This window comes from Pinus tabuliformis, chromosome 7 (assembly GCF_031772625.1).
Source record: "Pinus tabuliformis cultivar Carrire ecotype Pingquan chromosome 7, CPIR1, whole genome shotgun sequence".
NCBI lineage: Eukaryota > Viridiplantae > Streptophyta > Pinopsida > Pinales > Pinaceae > Pinus > Pinus tabuliformis.
The window spans coordinates 424,323,077-424,342,934 of NC_142293.1; positions in this window are offsets into that span (position 1 = coordinate 424,323,077).

Genomic DNA, 19,858 nt, shown 5'->3' on the forward strand with positions numbered 1-19,858 from the left:
TCAGCTCGATCTTTAAGCTTCCGCAAAGTGATAGTAGAAGTAGGTTATAGTATTATGTTTTTATTTATATTGCATTATCGGGTTAACTTATCACAGATTTTCTACATGGTATCAGAGCTGTGAACAGTATACTAAGAAGAGAATTCAAAGTTTGAAGTTCGAGGTTATAGGTGAAAATCGAATTCATATCATACTTCAACGTTGGCCAATGGCGTTCTATGGCTTGAGACTCGAGTATGCCTTGGAAGGTAGCTCAAATTACATAGCATCAAAAGATAGAATGGAGGCTGGATTAGAAGATAATGGCTTGAAGGAATTCATTGATCAAGAAATCCCAAAGCCATCTTCAACTAATGCACAAGAGTTGGTTAAGTGGAAGAAGTGTGTGGTGAAGGCGAGATGGATCATCCTTGAGGGAGTTCGAGACCATATTGTCTCGAGTCTCCATGGGAAGGATACTCCATTTTCAATGTGGAAGACATTGAAGGACCTCTACCAGAACAGTGGTGACTAGAGGAAATTGGTGCTCAAGGATAAGCTTTGAAGAATGAAGATGGAGAACAGTGATACTATTTCCAGATATCTGAACAAGCTCCCCACCTGCAGAGATGATCTTGGCAGTGTGGGAATAAATATTGTTGATGATGATACGGTGAGCCTCACTCTCCTTGGCCTTCCAAAGAGTTGGAATAGATACCAGGACTCTATGAATGGAAGGGAGAAACTGCTGGATTAGGAAGGACTGTGGTCAGATCTTATGCAGGAGGAGATTAGGAGGAGCACACGAGATGGTTCTTCATCGAAGAATGATGATGAAGAAAATATGGCCTTAGCAAGTAAGGCAAGGAAAGGGAAGGCGAAGGCTTCCCATTTCAAATCGAATTCCTCTCATGAAGGGAAGAAGGGTGACATGTCTAATGTAAGATGCTTTATTTGTCACAAGATGGGACATTATGCGACTAATTGCCCATCGAAGAAGTCCAAGAAGGGATCCTTGGAAGGATTGGAAGGTGAGGCATTAGCCTCTCAGTTCCAAATGGAATTTACCCTCATCGCATGCATGGTGTCATCGATCATGGGTTGTGTCTGGTATCTTGACAGTGGAGCCTCATTCCACATGACCAGTGATGAAAAATTATTCAGTGCCTTGGAGGAGAAAAACCTAAAGATACACATAGAGATGGGTGATGACGGAAGGCATAGTGTTTCAATAGTGGGCATGGTTGCTTTTGAGAGGGAGCATGGAGCTCCTCTCACCTTGATAGATGTGATGTATGTGCCTGGACTGAAGAAGAACTTGGTATCGATCGCGATGTTGGAGGACAAAGACTACGATCTTGTCTTCACTAAAGGAAAGGCTTTCCTAAGACACATAGCCATGGGTCAGACCAAGAGGATAGGGATTCAGGTGAAGAATCTCTATAAACTAGAGGTAGATGATTCTACAACAATGAGTACGAAAGAAGAATTGGTGCAAAGCCAAGACATTGGCGAGTTTTGGCACAGGCGGTTGGGCCATTTGCATCATGGGGCTTTGAAGATAATGCAGCAGATATCTACAGGACTTCCCAAAGGTAAACTTGAGCAAGTTGACACATGCAAAGGTTGTACCTTGGGAAAGTACACCAAGTCTTCCTTTCATGATCAAGATAGTCAAGCAAAGGCTATCTTAGAGTGATTTCATATTGATTTGTGTGGACCAACCTCGATGGCATCCACAGAAAAGAAAATTTATTATGTGATTTTCATTGATGACTATTCTCGTAAATGTTGGATTTATTTCATGCAGAAGAAAGACCAAACTTTCACAAAGTTGTGTGAGTTCAAAGCTTTGGTCGAGAAAGGGTCAAGGGAGAAAATCAAGGCCTTGAGAAGTGACAACGGTGGAGAATATGTCTCTCAAGAGTTTAAGGACTTTTGTGCAGCTAAAGGAATTAAACGAGAGTTGACAGCACCACATAAGTCACGGTAGAATGGGGTGACCAAGAGGAAGGACAAAACTATTGTAGGGGCAGCACGGGCAATGCTACATGACCAAGGCCTACCACTTCACTTGTGGGCTAAGGCATGCAACATAGTGGTCTATTTGCAGAATAGAAGCCCGCATCACATACTTGGGATGAAGACACTAGAGGAAGCTTTCTCTAGTAAGAGACCAGATGTGGGTCACTTCAGGATCCTTGGCTCATCGATATATTTCCATGTGACAAAGGATACATGAAAGAAGCTTGAGATGACAACAGAGTTGGGGATATTTGTGGGATACACTGATACACCTCACAACTATCGGGTGTACTTGCCTACCAGTCAGAGGACAGTGGTTTGCATAGATCTCAAGTTTGATGAGTAGAAGGCCATGCAAGTTTCCCTTGAGAGGGAGCTCCAACTACAGTCTGTGGAGGAACTGTTGGTTCCTAAGGAGGAGGAGCCTCAGACTAATGCGGAGTAGCCGCATGCAGAGTTTCTAGGAGTGGAGACATCCACTCAAGCAGAGTCTTCTAGAGATGGACGAAAGCGCAAGAGAGAAGATGACATATTACTGGAGGATGCGAGAGAGAATGTGGAAGCACCATCTTCTCAGCACAGATAAAGGAGGTCACCTGAGAGGTACACTAGATAAATGGCCCTTTCTGGGGAATGTGTTAAGACTAAGCCATATTCCTTTGAGGAAGCAGTGCAACAGCCGATTTGGGTTGATGCTATGGTCGAGGAGTATGACTCCATAGTTTGTAACAGTGTTTGGGACGTGGTTCCGAGACTAGAGAACAAGTTAGTTGTGAGTTCCTATTGGCTTTACAAGGTAAAGAAAGTTGCTGATGGTAGTGTGGAAAAGCATAAGGCAAGATTTGTTTCCCGTGGCTTTTCACAGGTCAAGAGTATCATGTTGCTGCAATATATTTCGATAAAGGAGCAAGATGCTGACATTTTGACAAAGGCATTGTCAAAGTGTAAATTCGAGTTCCATAGAGATAGGATCGGGGTGGCAGATAATCCCTTTCTTTTTGAGAGGGAGTATTGAAATATGGCAACAAAAATATTCCAATTTAATTTTTCCTTGAATTAGATTGTGAATTAAAATCAAATTTAGTCTTAACAACTACTTCGAAATAATTAATTAATTTATTTTGAATTAATTGGTTGGAGAACTTTAACTTAGAAGTATTTCTGAAGTCATGCAAGAGTTATCCCTTAAATTAAGGAGATAATATTGAGTTATATTTGAGTTGTAATTAGTTAACTCATTTTACTGAGTTAAGTCCAGTTAAATTAGTTCCAAACTATTTGAGGAACTAATAGTGAGTTAAGAGTCAATTGATGTATTAATGCACTCAACTATTGCTACTCCAGTTAACTGAACATTCCCTCATCAGAAGCTCATGCATGTCTATTCTGAGAAAGACCCAGATGAGATTAATGTTCAAGGACAGTGTACTACCAGTTGCATGTATTTTCTCATGGAGAAAACTCATGCATGCAGTCAAGGATTCATCCTTGAGGATTGCGTAGTTTTGAAGGCTGGTTTCCCACTTGGTAATAGGCTAATCATACACAAGGAACAATGTAAGGAAATAAGAGCTTGGACAGTAATAGGAAGGTTGGAGAGAAGCCAAGATTGCCTGTGAGCATCTGTGGGGATTGTACTAAGAGCTGGCTAGATGTGAGAGCTAAGGCTTTGTATATTTCCTATGTATTTCCACCATGTATGATAATACAATACTATGGGGTTTTATCAGAGGCTTTCCCTAAAGTATTTTCATGTGTATTGTGCCATTGATTCTTCTTCTTCTGTTTATATTGTTCAGCTCGATCTTTAAGCTTCCGCAAATTGATAGTAGAAGTAGGTTATAGTATTATGCTTTGATTTATATTGCATTATCAAGTTAACCTATCACAAATTTTCTACAAAGGAATTCTTCTACTTTCCTCCCCTTTAAAAGACTTACTTTACACTTGTCAATGCATGTAAAGTTGTTGCAATAATAGATAAATTGGCAATAAATCTCCTCCAATACTGTACTACACCCAAAAAGTTGCGAACGTCGGTTACACTAGTAGGCTTAAGCCAATTTACAATTACTTCAACTTTAGAAGGATCAATTTTTAGTTGACCATGACCAACAACATGACCTAGGTAAACCAAAGATGTTTTCCCAAACTCATACTTTGACAATTTTACATAGAGTTTTTCTTTTTTCAATACTTCAAGCACTTTCTTCACATGGCATACATTTTCATTCCAACTTTTACTAAAGATAATAATATCATCTAGATATGCAAGAAAAAAATAATCAATGAAAGGCCTAAAGAAATCATTCAAGACCCTCATGAAAGTGGATGGAGCTTTGTAAAGTTTGAATGGCATCACCATCCATTCAAACAACCCCTGTTTGGTCTTGAAGGTGGTTTTCCACACATCCTACTATGCAATTCAGACCTGGTGATAACCACTATGCAAATCCAATTTGGTGAAATAGATAGCATTTTTTAATTGATCTAATAAGTCATAAATGTGAGGAAGAGGGTAACAATTTTTCACCATGATTTTGTTTAGTGCTCGATAATCCACGCACATCCTCCATGTGCCATCTTTCTTCGGCACAAAGACAATTGGTGAACTGCATGGAGAAGTGCTCAGTCTGATGACCCCTTGGTTCAATAGTTCCTGCACCTGCTTTTTGATCGCCTCCATCTCAATGGTCGACATCCTTTTCATGCCAATATTCGGTAAAGGAGCATCATGTTGCAAATGGATCTCACGTTGGATTTCCCTCTTCAGAGGTAATCCCCTTGGTTCCTGAAACATCTCATCATAGTTAGAAATTAATTCACATAATTCGTTTTTATGCACATGATCACAATATTGGAAAGCATCGGATAATTCTTCGTCTTTCCCCCTTACAACCATAAACATGCAACCCTTACTGGAATTCACCAACCTCTTCATTTGTCCTGCACTTACAAGCTTGGCATTGATTTTAGTATGATGAGCCCTTACTATATATTTTACCCCATCTTTTGTGATTTCGTATTTGTTTTCATGATGGAAGAAGATTGCCTTTCTATCATATAGACATGGAAATCCTAACACCATGCCACAGATATCCAATGGTATCACATCAAGTTTTACTTCATCCACTAACTTAGAAGAGATCACAAATTTAACCTCGCACTTCTTAGTTAAATTTAGTTTTTCTCTATCATGTATCCATCCAAGTGGGTAAGGTTTTGGATGTGGTTTGGTTTCTAGGCCTAACTTCTTTACCAAGGACTCTGAAATTAGGTTTGCTTGGGATCCAGTATCAAATAGAGTTTCCACTTTTGTATGATTTATGATAAGTCTAATATGAAATAGCTCAATTCTCTTTCGTTCATTAGGAAGAGACTCATCTATTGAACTAGTCCCTGTCATATGACTTGAAAATATGTTGTATATAAACTAAATTGAACAATAAAAGCTTGTAATACTCTAATATGTCCTCTACAAATCAATAGGTCTAACTAGAATTTAATGTGAAAAGTGAAAGTTATGGTAAATTTCCAAAATCATGTTACTTTTTGGCACCTTCCCAAGAGAAAACTTGGATGACCAGCAATTTATTGAATCCTTCAAATCTAATTATCAAATTTTTACCTAAGGTACTTCAATATATATTGTAAAATTTGTTAAAATTTTATAGTTTGAGGTTCCCTAGAAAAGAATTATAGCCAATATGTCATGATCACCCATTTGAAACTAATTTCAAGACCATTAACAAACCTCAATTACCATACAATATATTTCATAAGTTATGGAAAAATAGATTTTAAAATTTTTACTAGCCAGACCTGATGATCCCTTCTTAATCACTAGAAATTCACATTCTCAAGCATCCCAAAAAAATTATATACCGAAAAATGTTGAGATGTCTCATTTGAAATAGATTTCAAGGTTAATCAATAACCTAACTTCCATCACCTCTATCTAAGAAAATATAGCAAATCAAAATCTAAAATTTTAACTAAATGTGCCTTGAGATCACTACTCAATATCCTAAAAATTTCACCATATAAAACATCATAGGAAAGAGTGATAAAAAAAATTCAAATATGACTTATTTATAGCAACAAAACCATATTTTTGTATGTGTTGATACCAAATGTTATGATTTTGTGCCTTAAAATGGTAAGAAACCAATAATTACAATTCACTTCAAAGGGGAAACCTCCTTTTACAATTAACACAATGTACAATGCAAAACTAAGACCAGGTCTCCTTAGTATTCAAATAGGAAAGAAAGGATACAAACCTACTAATATAATAGTATAAATGTAATAACTCAACATATAGTGTTTAATAAAGGGTTTTAGGGCCAACATGGGGCTTATATAGGGCTTAAACTCCTACATTCCTTTGTGGGATAAAAAAATGTGGTAACTATTCCCAACCTCATTCTCTCTAAAATAATAAAAAATAAAACTTTCATGTTTGCAAATTACGTAACATATCCTTCATGGGCCTTGACACAAGTTGCCAAGTAGATTCATGGACATGCTTTAGTGGATTATCTCATTCTGACATGAAATTAATTGGATTACTTAAAGGACTAGCACAAAACTTTGGGCATGAAAATGCTCACCCTTCTTCCAACCAAAAATATGTACTAGAACTAGAATTGAGATTGGATTTTGCAGTTGAATTCTAAAATCCAATATTTCTACTTCCTCACCTAACAATAATGCACTATTTATACTTTCAAGGATATATGACATAAATTTAATTAGATTACCTAAGAGATTAAGATATCCATACAAAAATTCTTGCATAATAATTCCATAGTAAGTCTTCTTCCATCCAAAAATATGTATTAAAAATAAGAATTGAATTTAAAAATCCATAACACATAAATATGATTTTTACGCATTAAAAAACAAAACAATTTCTATTTTTATTCAAAAAGTTTAATAATCCTTCCATACACATGGACCTCAATTACCATAGACACATATTTAAAAAATAAAAGTAATTCATAATATTAATTAATACCATCAATTAAAAATAAAAATAATACCAATGAAACATAACCTATTTATGATCCTTTTTAATATAATTATACTAATTAAACATTAAAAAAGAAAACTTACTAGAACAAACACATCAAGCAAACAAGCAGCCACAAAATTCTGAATTAAATAAATAACCAAAACACAATCCTCAACATTTGCATACAATTAGCAAATACACAAACATTGGAAATATGGAAACTTTGTGTAAGAATGGTAGAGCATTCATAGATTAGATTGCACTATCTAAGAATTGATGAAGAAAAGTGAAAAATGAAAAGCATACTTGACTACAATAACCTAATTTAAGTAGCAATGGAAATTTCTAGCCATAGCTAGAAGATAAAATATTATACTATATAATCTTAAAAACTATAATAGTAACCAAAGCAGTAATAATAAGCAAGCATCTCTTTATATTGCATAACTATCAAACTTTTCAAGATAAACTCTTGTATCTTATCCAATGAAGCAACATGAATGTCATTATAGAATATTCATGTAGATATGAGCCCCCCCCCAAAAAATTAGAAATGTGTTGGAACAACAGCATTCACTCTTGTAGATTCTCTAGTGAGATGCATGCTCGTACAATTCTATTCAAACAAAAGTTTTGGTTTATAATAGGTTATGTCACACTGTCATTCCTCAATATTTGTCTACAATTACCCAATCCACACAATATTTGTACACAATTACCCAATCTACACCTAGACTTAATGGAAATATGAAAGCATTGTCTATGAGTGCAAAATAGAGTGATGAAATTGCAAGATCTAAAAATAGATGAAGAAATCAAAAGACTAAGGAAATACTTCATTACATTAACGTAACCTAATTTATAAAAACAACAATGGAAATTTATAGCCTACTTAAACCTAATTTATACGAACAATGAAAATTTATAGTTATAGCTAAAAGATAAAATTATATATTGGATATTTTACAAAAGGAGAAATTATAGTAAAAATGTACAAATTTGAATTTGGAAAATTTTCTTTAGTTTATTTAGGTCATATTGTTGGAGGAGGACAATTGAAAATTAATCCTTAAAATGTTGATGTAATTGTTAAATGGCCTAATCCTATCAATGTAACATAGGTAAGAAAATTTTTGGGTGCAATACAATATTGAAGGAGGTTCATAGTCAAATTATCCATCATAGAATCTCCCTTGCTTGCCTGAACCAGTGTGACACATACTTTTTAGTGGAGACGAAAGAAGCAGAAGGCTTTTGGCACCCTACAGGAAATATTACTATTACACCAGTACTAGCCTAGCCTGATCTTCAATAGCCATTTGATATTGTGACAAGTTCCAGTGGTTAAGCCATGGGTACAGTTTTTATGTAGTAGTATATACCCGTTTGTTACCATTCAGAGACCTTTTATCAAGCTGTTGTGAACTATCCCACTTATGACAAGGATTTATATGCTTTGGTACAAAGCGTCAAGAAATGAAAACGTTACCTGATTGGGCAGGAGACTATAATTCATATAGACCACCAAAATTTACAGTATGTCCAATCACAAACCAAGTTGCAGCGGGCTTTTCATTTCAGGTGAATGGAATTCCTCCAATAGTTTCACTTGGCAATAAAGTACAAAATGGGTATAACAAAAAAATTACTAGATATGCTCTCTAGACCTCTTGTTTTTGCATTAGTTATTTTGAAAAATGCTTCTTTATCTCATGAAAGTTGTGTTGAGCAATATGTTGTTGATGAGGATTTAAAAAACGTTTACGAGAATCAAACCCATTGAACATAGGTAGATAACTAACATTTGCAAGGAAAACTACTTTACCTCCTCTGGCAAGAAATGTATTCCTACCAGTGAAAGAGTCCATGTAATATGAGAATCTCACACTTCTCTTGTGTCTAGACATTTTGGTGTAGTAAAGACTATGTCTCACTTGCAAAGGTTTTTCTATTGGCCTCGTATGAATGATATTGTAAATAAATATGTAAAGGGGTGTTTTATATGCTATTTTTGTGTTGGGTCCCTATAATACTAGTGATTACCCCATTATTATTGTAGTTGTATCCCTTATTAATATTGTTGTGCCCCTATTGTCCCCATATTGTTATTATTGTGCCCCATAGAATCCCTCTATTGTTATTTTTGTGGCTTTATATTATTATTGTTAGGTCGGTTGGGTTATATTGTGACTCCTTAGACTCCTATATATAGAAAGGAGGTTTTGTCATTTGAATCATCCAAGAATTGTTCATTTATGTAATGTAAAGGAGGTTTCCCCCTTGAAGAGGCTGAATTTTAAGGCGATGATCTATCTTTTCTATCTTTTCTTGAGCTGGTTTCATAACATTTGGTATAAGAGCTTTGGATTCTAGGGTTTTTCTGCTCCAAACAGGTCATCGTGGAATTTTCGCTATAAATTTTTTTCTGCGACGTTTCAGAAGCTAAAAAATAAACCCATTTCAGAAGAAATTGCACTGAATCTCGAGTCCAAATTTCAGAGCTTTTCACACTATATTTACGAAGATATGATCTAAAGAAGTTGGTCTTTTTGCAGACTCCTGAATTTCATTCCAAACAGGTGACCTGGGGAAAATCGTCATAACTTTTTCTCTGATCATCGGATTGAAATTTTGTAAGAAGGTACAAAAAGAGGACGAACTGTAGTTTCTTGTATATATTTTTCAGAGCCAAAGGTCGAAACAGTGACTCATGGCACGTCGTACAAGTTCGCTCTACTGAACTAGTCTATAATCAGGTCATCTTGGTAGATTGTGCATAACTCTTCCATGGAGAATCCAATTTGGATCAGACTAGTGGCATTAGAAAGAGCGCACAGAGGGCTACTACAGGTCACAATTTCAGAACTGGATGATCGGAAATTACAGAGATACATCAGATTCAATATCAAGCTTCTACAAAGTGAAAAAAGGTGTGTAGTTTTTTCTAAATTTTTGCATAAGCTTGGTTTGAAAAATTGGTTTGAATCGGTAATTGATGCCCCGAGGAAAGAAAATGTAAACACCTAGTAAAAAACCTGAAAGCTCTAGCATGACTCATGAAGAAGAGGAAGAAATGCAACATGATATATCAAAATTACGAGACCAAGTGCAACAAGTGTCACTTGCACAAAAAGCAACAGAACCTAAGATGGATGGTTTAAGGAAAGATGTAGAAGCTAAAATGGATGGTTTAAAGAAAGGTGTAGAAGCTAAGATAGATTGTTTAAAGAGAGGCATAAAGGCTAGGATGGATGGCATGGAAGCTAAGATGAATGGCATGGATGCTAAAATTGATGGCATGGATGATAAGATGGAAGAATTGAAGATAAATATGAATAAGTTGCTACAAGAAATGGTCACTAATGGTGAAAGGGTAGTAAAGGAAACTCATGATGAGAACAAAAGAAATGTTAATCATGATTCCATAGACTCTAATGTGGGATCAAAGACCCACCATATTCCAAAAATCGATATGAGGAAGTTTGATGGCAAAGATCCCACAACATGGATATTACAAATGGAGCAATTTTTCGATCTCAATAATGTGCAAAACACACAAAAGGTATGTATTGCAACTTTATATTTGGAACCAAATCAGTTTGTATGGTATCAATGGCTTTGCTCTCGTAAACAAATTATCACTTGGGCAATTTTTATGAAAGAATTGACAGCACATTATGAGGATACAAAATGCAACACTTTTTTTAGCCAATTGATAAGTCTCAAACAAAAGGGTTCAATAATGGAGCACATTGAGGAGTTCCAAAAATTGAACATAAGGGTAAAAAATATTCCAGAGGAGCATAGGATTGATGTGTTCATAGGGACTTTAAAGGATAATATCCAACATGATGTTCGTCTTTGGGAACCTGATCCATTAGAGAAGGCATTCAGGTTAGCAAGAAAAATGGAAAGCAAAATTATGGCAACCAAGAAGCATACCACTCACAACTATAAAGATGGAAGTGTTGTTGCCCCTAGTCTTCCACAACCTATAAGGTTGACACCACAACAATTGGAAGAAAAAATAGCAAAAGGGCTTTGTTATAGTTGTGATAGCAAATACACTAAAGGTCATAAGTGTGCTGAGAAGAAATTATTCTACATAGATTGTGAAGAGGAAGAAGAAAAGGAGCAAGAAAGGTCAAAAGAAGAGGATATAATCTAGGAACAAAGCCTAGATAAGGAAGAAATGAATCTAACCATATATTGTAATGCATTGGCGGGAATTACCACTTCTCAAACCATCAAGATAGAAGGACAAATCAAGAAGAAAAAGGTAATAGTGTTGATTGATTTAGGAAGTACCCACAATTTTATTCATTGTAAGGTAGCAAAAGAATTGAATTGCTTCTTATATCCAGCACCAGAGTGTCAAGTGATGGTTGCAAACGGAGGAACAATAAATTGCTCTGGAAAGTACGATAATATTAAGCTATCCATGGGAGAATATGCATTGACTAGCCCAATGCTTTCCATTCCAATGGGAGGTGCTGATGTTGTACTAGGAGTCCAATGGCTACAATCCTTGGGTACAATAGCTTTTAATTTTCAAGAACTTTTCATGAAATTTTCTATGGAAGGAAAGGAAGTTGAATTAAGGGGTATTGCAGGGAAACTAGGAAAGATAATCAGCTCTAACAGTATGACAAAGCTTCTAAAAAGGGAACAAAGAGGTGTAATTACACAATTATGTTCGCTAGATGTTTCCATATTGGAATCATATATTTCTCCAGATCTCCAGAAAGTCTTGGATAATCATTCCAAGGTATTTGAGACTCCCAAATTTCTCCCACTTATTCGTGATCATGATCATGTTGTTCATCTGATTCCAGGAAGTGTTCCTCCAAACATCAGGCCGTATAGATATCCCTATGCCCAAAAGAGTGAAATTGAACGTATGGTTGCAGAAATGCTAGAGGCTAGTATAATTCAACCGAGTCAAAGTTCTTTCTCTGCTCCAATAGTATTGGTGCACAAGAAGGATGGATCATGGCGCATGTGTCTGGATTATAGGGAGCTCAACAAGCTCACTATTAAAGATAAGTTTCCCATTCCTGTCATTGATGAATTACTGGATGAATTGCATGGATCAATTTACTTCACCAAGTTGGATATTCATTCAGGATATCATCAAATCAGAATGAAGACTGAAGACATTCCAAAAACAGCATTTAGAACTCATGAGGGTCATTATGAATTTTTGGTCATGCCTTTTGGCCTTACCAATGCACCTTCAACATTTCAAGGTTTGATGAATTCCATTTTTAAACCATTCCTTTGAAAATTTGTGTTAGTATTTTTTGATGATATACTAATCTACAGCAAGTCTTGGAAGGATCATGTTGAACATGTTGACAGGGTGCTACAACTATTGGAGGAGAAACAATTATATGCAAAAAGATCCAAATGTTTCTTTGGAGTACAAGAGGTGGAATATTTGGGTCGTATTGTATGTCATGAAGGAGTTACGGTAGACCCTAGCAAAATTAAAGCCATTAAGGAATGGAAAATCCCCACATCCATAAAGCATCTGCGAGGATTTCTCGGCTTTACAGGGTATTATTGCAAGTTTGTTAAGAATTATGGGAGAATAGCAGCACCTCTAACAACATTAGTGAAGAAAGATGCATTTTCATGGACTCCAGAAGCAACAAAGGCCTTCGAGCATCTTAAAGAGGCAATGTGCCAAGCACTAGTCTTAGCTACACCAGACTTCACAAAAACCTTTATTGTGGAATGTGATGCTTCAAGAAATGGAATTGGTGCTATTTTAATGCAAGATGAAAGACCCATTCCTTTTGAAAGTCATCCAATCAAGGGAAAGTTTTTACGCAAAGCTATTTATGAGAAGGAAATGTTGGCAATACTCCATGCACTTAAGAAATGGCAACCCTACCTAATGGGAAGACACTTCCAGGTAAAAACGGATCATGATAGCCTTAAATACTTTTTAGAACAAATATTATCCTCTGAAGAGAAACAAAATTGGGTCACAAAGATGTTGGGTTATGACTTTGAAATCATCTACAAAAAAGGGAAGCAAAATGTGGTGGCAGATGCACTCTCAAGAAAGGATGAGGATGTGGAAGCATTATTGTGCGCCGTTTCTATTATCCAACCAGATTGGATAAACGAAGCAAGGGAGGAATGGAAGAATGATGAAGAAGTGTGGGCACTTATTCGAAAGTTACAACAAGACTCCAGTACATCTGATACATTTAGCTGGCAAAATGATTCATTATGGTACAAAGATTGCTTATACCTCTGTAAGAATTCCCAACTAAAACAAAAGATTCTTATGGAATTGCACACTTCTCCCTTAGGAGAGCACTCAGGATTTTTAAAAACTTACCATAGGGTTAAGAAGGAATTTTTTTGGGAGGGCCTTAAATCAGATATTCAAAAGTTTGTGGCAAAATGTTTGGTTTGCCAACAAAATAAAGTTGAAACAATTAAGACACCAGGTCTATTACAACCTTTATCCATTCCAAGCCAACGTTGGGAGGAGGTTTCAATGGATTTTATCACAGGTTTACCCAAGTCTGAGGGAAAGAGTGTCATAAAGGTGGTAGTTGACAGACTTACCAAGTATGCACACTTTTTTGCATTATCACATCCATTTAAAGCTAGTACAGTTTCTACTGCATTTATGGAAACAATTCAAAAGCTACATGGAAACCCAAAGATTATTGTAAGTGAAAGACATCCCATTCTCACTGGAAATTTTTGGACGGAATTATTTTCTTGTCTTGGTACTCAATTAGCTCATAGCTCATCTTATCATCCTCAACCTGATGGGCAAACAGAGATAGTAAACAAAAGTTTGGAAGGATAACTTCGCTACTTTGTATCTGATAAACAGACACAATGGGTCAAATGGTTGCCTCTAGCTGAATGGTGGTATGAGACTTCCTTCCATACAACGACAAAAATGACCCCATTTATGGAACTTTATGGATATCAGACACCATCCATCACATCATATTTAAGAGAAAATTCTAAGGTTCAAGCAGTGGAACATCACATCGAACATCAACAACAAGTCCTCCAACTCTTAAAGGATAACCTCATGTTGGCACAGAATAGAATGAAACAACAGGCAGATCAACATCGTAGCGAAAGAAGTTTTGATGTAGGTGATTGGGTATTCCTATGGCTACAACCATATAAGAAAATGTCCCTCAAGTAAGCTAAGAAGGATAATAAACTATCACCAAAGTATTATGGTCCGTACAAAGTGTTGCAAAAGATTGGTACTATGGCATACAAATTGGAGCTTCCTGCAACTTCTCGATTGCACCCAGTTTTCCATGTTTCATGTTTAAAGAAGGTTATTGGTGACAATCTCCCAGTTCAAACAATATTTCCAAAACTTGACGAGGAAGGAAAAATTATATTGGAACCAGAAGCAGTCACAGAAACAAGAACTCGATAGTTACGAAATCGATCAATTTCGGAGTATCTTATCAAGTGGAAGAACTTATCCGATGAAGATTCCACATGGGAGGATGAGAATTTTATACAGAAGGATCCAAAACTACTCAAGCGTTGAGGACAACACTTTTTTGAAGGAGAGGGGCATGTTGGGTCCGTATAATACTAGTGATTACCCCATTAATATTGTAGTTGTATCCCTTATTAATATTGTTGTGCCCCTATTGTCCCCATATTGTTATTAGTGTGCCCCATAGAATCCCTCTATTGTTATTTTTGTGGCATTATATTATTATTGTTAGGTCGGCTGGGTTATATTATGACTCCTTAGACTCCTATATATAGAAAGGAGGTTTTTTCATTTGAATCATCCAAGAATTGTTCATTTATGTAATGTAAAGGAGGTTTCCCCCTCGAGGAAGCTGAATTCTAAGGCGTTGATCTATCTTTTCTATCTTTTCTTGAGCTAGTTTCATAAAATTCTGTAAGCCCACTAATAGGAAATTGGAGTTGTACACACCACTCCATGTTCCTTCTCATCCTTGGGGAACTGTCTCCGTGGACTTTGTAGGAAGGTTTCCTTTTTCAAGAAAGGGTCATGACTAATTGTTGTTGTGGTGGATAGGTTTATTAAGATGTGCATTTGTGTATCTTAATTACATTTAAGAAGAAAATTACTATTGGGTAGACTTCTCAAATCTTGTTTCAGCATATATGGGTCCATTTTAAGTTTCCCACATCCATTGTCTCTGATTGATGCTCTTGATTCCTTGGAGATTATTGGACAAGCTTGTGGAATATGATGGACACAATGCTAAAGAGCATGGAATTCCATCGACAAATTGACAAATGGACGGAGGCTATCAATAGAATGGTGGTTCACTTGCCTCGAGGTTATTACAGCAAATATAAAAAGTTGTGGGATGAGAATATTAATTATGTGAAGCGTGCATACAACAGGGCCATGCACTCATCAACTCAAAGCTCATTGTTTGAGACATGATTTGGATACCTGTCAAAACGTCCCTTAGATTTGGTATTTGGGAAGGATGACGATTCTAGTGAATGAAGTGATGAATAAAACACACACAAGTTCATTCAACGGATCCAAATCATCCATCAAGAAATGCAGGAACACTTGGAGAAGAGTTAGGCTTAACACAAAGCTCGGCATGACAAAGGTTGAGTTGATCATCAGTTCCAGGTTGGAGATAGAGTATGGATCCATATTAGCAAGGACATGATAAAGGGAGAAGGAAAGAAATTGAGACCAATCAGATATGGTCCTTTCACCATCATGGAGAAGATTCGATGCATGGATGATTTTGCAACAGAGTACTTGGATAAGTTACCTGAATACATCATCCTAGAGAAAAGGACCAAGACATCATGACAGGGAGGTGTGGAGTACCTTAGAGTGGGTTTCAAAGGCATGCATCCTAATAAGGCAAGGTGGATGAAAAGGAGAAAGTGAGGGAGAAATTTCATCACCTGCTTGTTGATTAATGAGGCTTTTGGTCTAAAAATATTATCAATGGGGAGAAATGATCCAAGAGGATCCAAAGAGCCCAAAATTTCAAAGTCCTCATACCATAGTGAAACCAACATGAAAATGTAGACCTCGGTAGGAGATTTCCAATGATGTGAACAACACCTCAATCTAACACTGTATATAAAATTTATGCTGATTTGAAGTTTAAGTTGAAAAGCTAAAAAAATTATAGGCCATTGACAAGGTGCCACATGGCACTCCCATGGGATGCCATGTGTTAGCCATGGGGGATTCACTCAGTGAACCTCTGACATATCACGTGCATTCATGGCATATTAAACAATACCCTTAATTTGACTACATATTGGGAAATCCCTCTAAAAATCACATTATTTAACCCCCTGCCAATATGAACCCAATACAAATTCCTAGTTTAAAAAACCCCTACTTTCAATAAATATTGTAGGTATCCATTTTTTCATTAACATTTTTTATACCGCTTTATATTTTTTTCATTAACTTTAAGCTCCATTTTTTATATTTGCCAATATAAAAGCCCTTTACCCCCAATATATCCCCCAATATATTATGCCATTTTTTCTTCAATATATATCCCGCAATATGAACCCATGTGGTATGATATTGCTCCCCCAGTGAAGCGCTCATGGTGTTAGCCTTGTTAGTAGGTACAAAATAGCCTAGGCTAATCAAGGAGTGCCACATATCAATTCTTTGGAGATGACTAGGCATATTTGTCGGTAGGACATGCGAGAATGGGTGCACATGTGGGACAATGGGTGGGCACCATGCGACACCCATTTGCAGCCCACAAGGGTCAGGCCAACCCATAGATAGATGGCAGGTTAATTATCAAATGGGATGGTCAATGCATTGAATGGTTATGAAACGGTGTAGCATATATATACCATATAACATATGGTTATAAACCATAATGTATGAAAAAATAGAATTGTTGTAACAAATACTACATAAAACCAGTGGAATGGGCCGAGCATGGGGTTTAACCCCAAGTTTCTAGCAACAAGCCACAACCACTTGCCAATATGCCAAGGCATATGCCTTGGTAACTCTGCAGCCAACATAATATTTAAACCATTCTTAATGCATTTGGCAGAGGGAAAGTGTTATGAATCCAGCTCACAAAAAGATAGAAAAGATAGATCAACGCCTTAGAATTCAGCCTCTTCGAGGGGGCAACCTCCTTCACATTACACAAATGAATGATTCTTTGATGATTCAAATGAGAAAACCTCCTTTCTATATATAGGAGTCTAAGGAGTCACAATATAACCCAGTCGACCTAACAATAATAATATAAAGGCACAAAAATAACAATAGAAGGATTCTATGGGGCCCAGTAATAACAATATGGGGACAATAGGGGCACAACGATATTAATAAGGGGTACAACTACAATAGTAATGGGGTAATCACTAGTATTATAGGGACCTTACATTCCCTTGTCCTTCCAAAAAGTGTTGTCCTCAATGCTTGAGTATTTTTGGATGCTTCTGTATAAAATTCTCATCCTCCCATGTGGAATCTTCAGCGGATAAGTTCTTCCACTTGATGAGATACTCCGAAATTAATTGATTTCGTAGCTGTCGAGTTCTTGCTTCTGTTATTGCTTCCGGTTCCAATATAATTTTTCCTTCCTCATCAAGTTTTGGCAATATTGTTTGAACTGGGAGCTTGTCGCCTATAACCTTCTTTAAACATGAAACATGGAAAACTAGGTGCACTCGAGAAGCTGTAGGAAGCTCCAAGTTGTATGCCATAGTACCAATCTTTTCCAACACCTTGTAGGGACCATAATACTTTGGTGATAATTTATTATCCTTCTTAGCTTGCTTCAGGGACATTTGTTTATATGGTTGTAGCTGTAGGAATACCCAATCACCTACATCAAAACTTCTTTCGCTGCGATGTTGAACTGCCTGTTGCTTCATTCTATTATGCACCAACATGAGGTTATCCTTTAAAAGTTGGAGGACTTGTTGTTGATGCTCGATGTGATGTTCCACTGCTTGAACCTTAGAATTTTCTCTTAAATATGATCTAATGGATGGTGGCTGATATCCATAAAGTGCCATAAATGGGGTCATTTTTGTTACTGTATGGAAGGAAGTGTTATACCACCATTCAGCGAAAGGCAACCATTTGACCCATTTGTTATCGGGAAATCTAGTGTCTATGTAGAACTGCTAGTCCCACTAAGGGTGATAGCTACCTTAGAAACAAACAAACTAAAACTACTTTCATTTTCCTTTATGAGAAGTAGATAAGAGGGGAAAGAAGGAGACCAACCTCTATCTTGCGCTTGGTTCCTTGCTCGATTCATCTCTCTTCTTCTGAGAGATCCTTGCCACTCCTCTCTCATCAAAACAGCTTCAAAGAACACATGTGGAATCAAAGCAGCATAATACTATCCAAGAATAGAGATCTACTATCATAAACAATATAGGACCAGATATACATTGACCACATAAAAGCATATATCATCAATCATACAAGAATGTGGAGGAAAACTTGAATAGCTTTATTGATAATCAAGAAAAGAAAAGAGGATTACAACCAATTGTTCTGACCCAGCGTCATCCTCTCAGCAAGAAGCCCTTATTCACCTCATGAAAAGCTTAGATCACCCAACACTATGATGTTGCACCAAGAAACCAGCAGCACTTCCTTACAAGATACAAAATTCCAGCCTCTGGATCTCTAGGATGAGGGATCCATATATAGATGTTTGCAAGGGGGATGAGTCAGCTTCTGGGATTTGACTAGTGTCCTCTCTCTGATAGTTCTTGATTCCACTTGGAGAATACTGATCTCTTACTCATCCATGGTCGAATTCAGAGAGGCAAGTGTCACAGGAGAAGTTTCTTGAAGATTCCAGGATCCTCCACCTTGCAGATTGACCCTGCCATTTGTCCACTCTCGCCCATTGCACCCCATAGAAGGGCTTTTCAAGATGCATCACACCTCCCGAATGTATTTAGGTGGGATGCAGCGCACTTTGACCATGGAGCAGGTGAGATGGTCCAGTTTTGACCAGTTCTGAGCAGTTTTTAATGGAAAACTTCTGGGAGAAGATGTAATCAGTTGACCTTGTTCTTTTAGAGGTTGGAACAACACTTTTAGGGACTTAAGACCCCTTGTTTTATGGAAATTTATGATTGGGGTTGCAGTGCCCAAAAATGTCTATAACAGTTGCCCCCTAAAGCATGAGGTCGTTAACCTGTTGATGTCGGGTGAAATGCTTTATCATGAGGATCTGAAGTTCTTTCAAGCTGGAAGGCGACCTATAATAAGATACAATACAATACATTATCTTCATAATATTTTCATGATCTAGCTGAGGCAGGCATTCTCATGCTCAGCTTTGTAAATTCATTTTCATGTACATAAGACAGACAATCGTCTGAGTGTAGACTGATGATTCTGGTAGAGCCATCATCCCTTAGGTTGGATGATTATCTGTGCAGTAATGATGTACAATTGATGTCTTTATTTTCCTAAATATATATCACAGTCCGAATGGATGAAACTAGATCCAGGGTCTTCAATCTCGTTCGATCTTCACTCAAAGTACAAGTCGATCCATGTGAGAGATGTTCTACAGTCAAACATGGAAAGACATCGCCTGATTACTAGCCAATGATGTAAGTTGTTAATAAGAGCGAGAGGAATCACCGATAATGATGATGACCCTCAAGGTACTACAGTACAATTCACGTGGTGTGAATAAGGGACTTGGCATTGAACACCACGCAAAATCTTTCGGTCGAAGGCCATTGATGTAAACCTGTCACCGAAAGTGAGAAACTTGCCATTGAGGCATGCAAGCTTCAAAGTACTGAAAGGGTTGTTCCTAGATCGACTTCTTG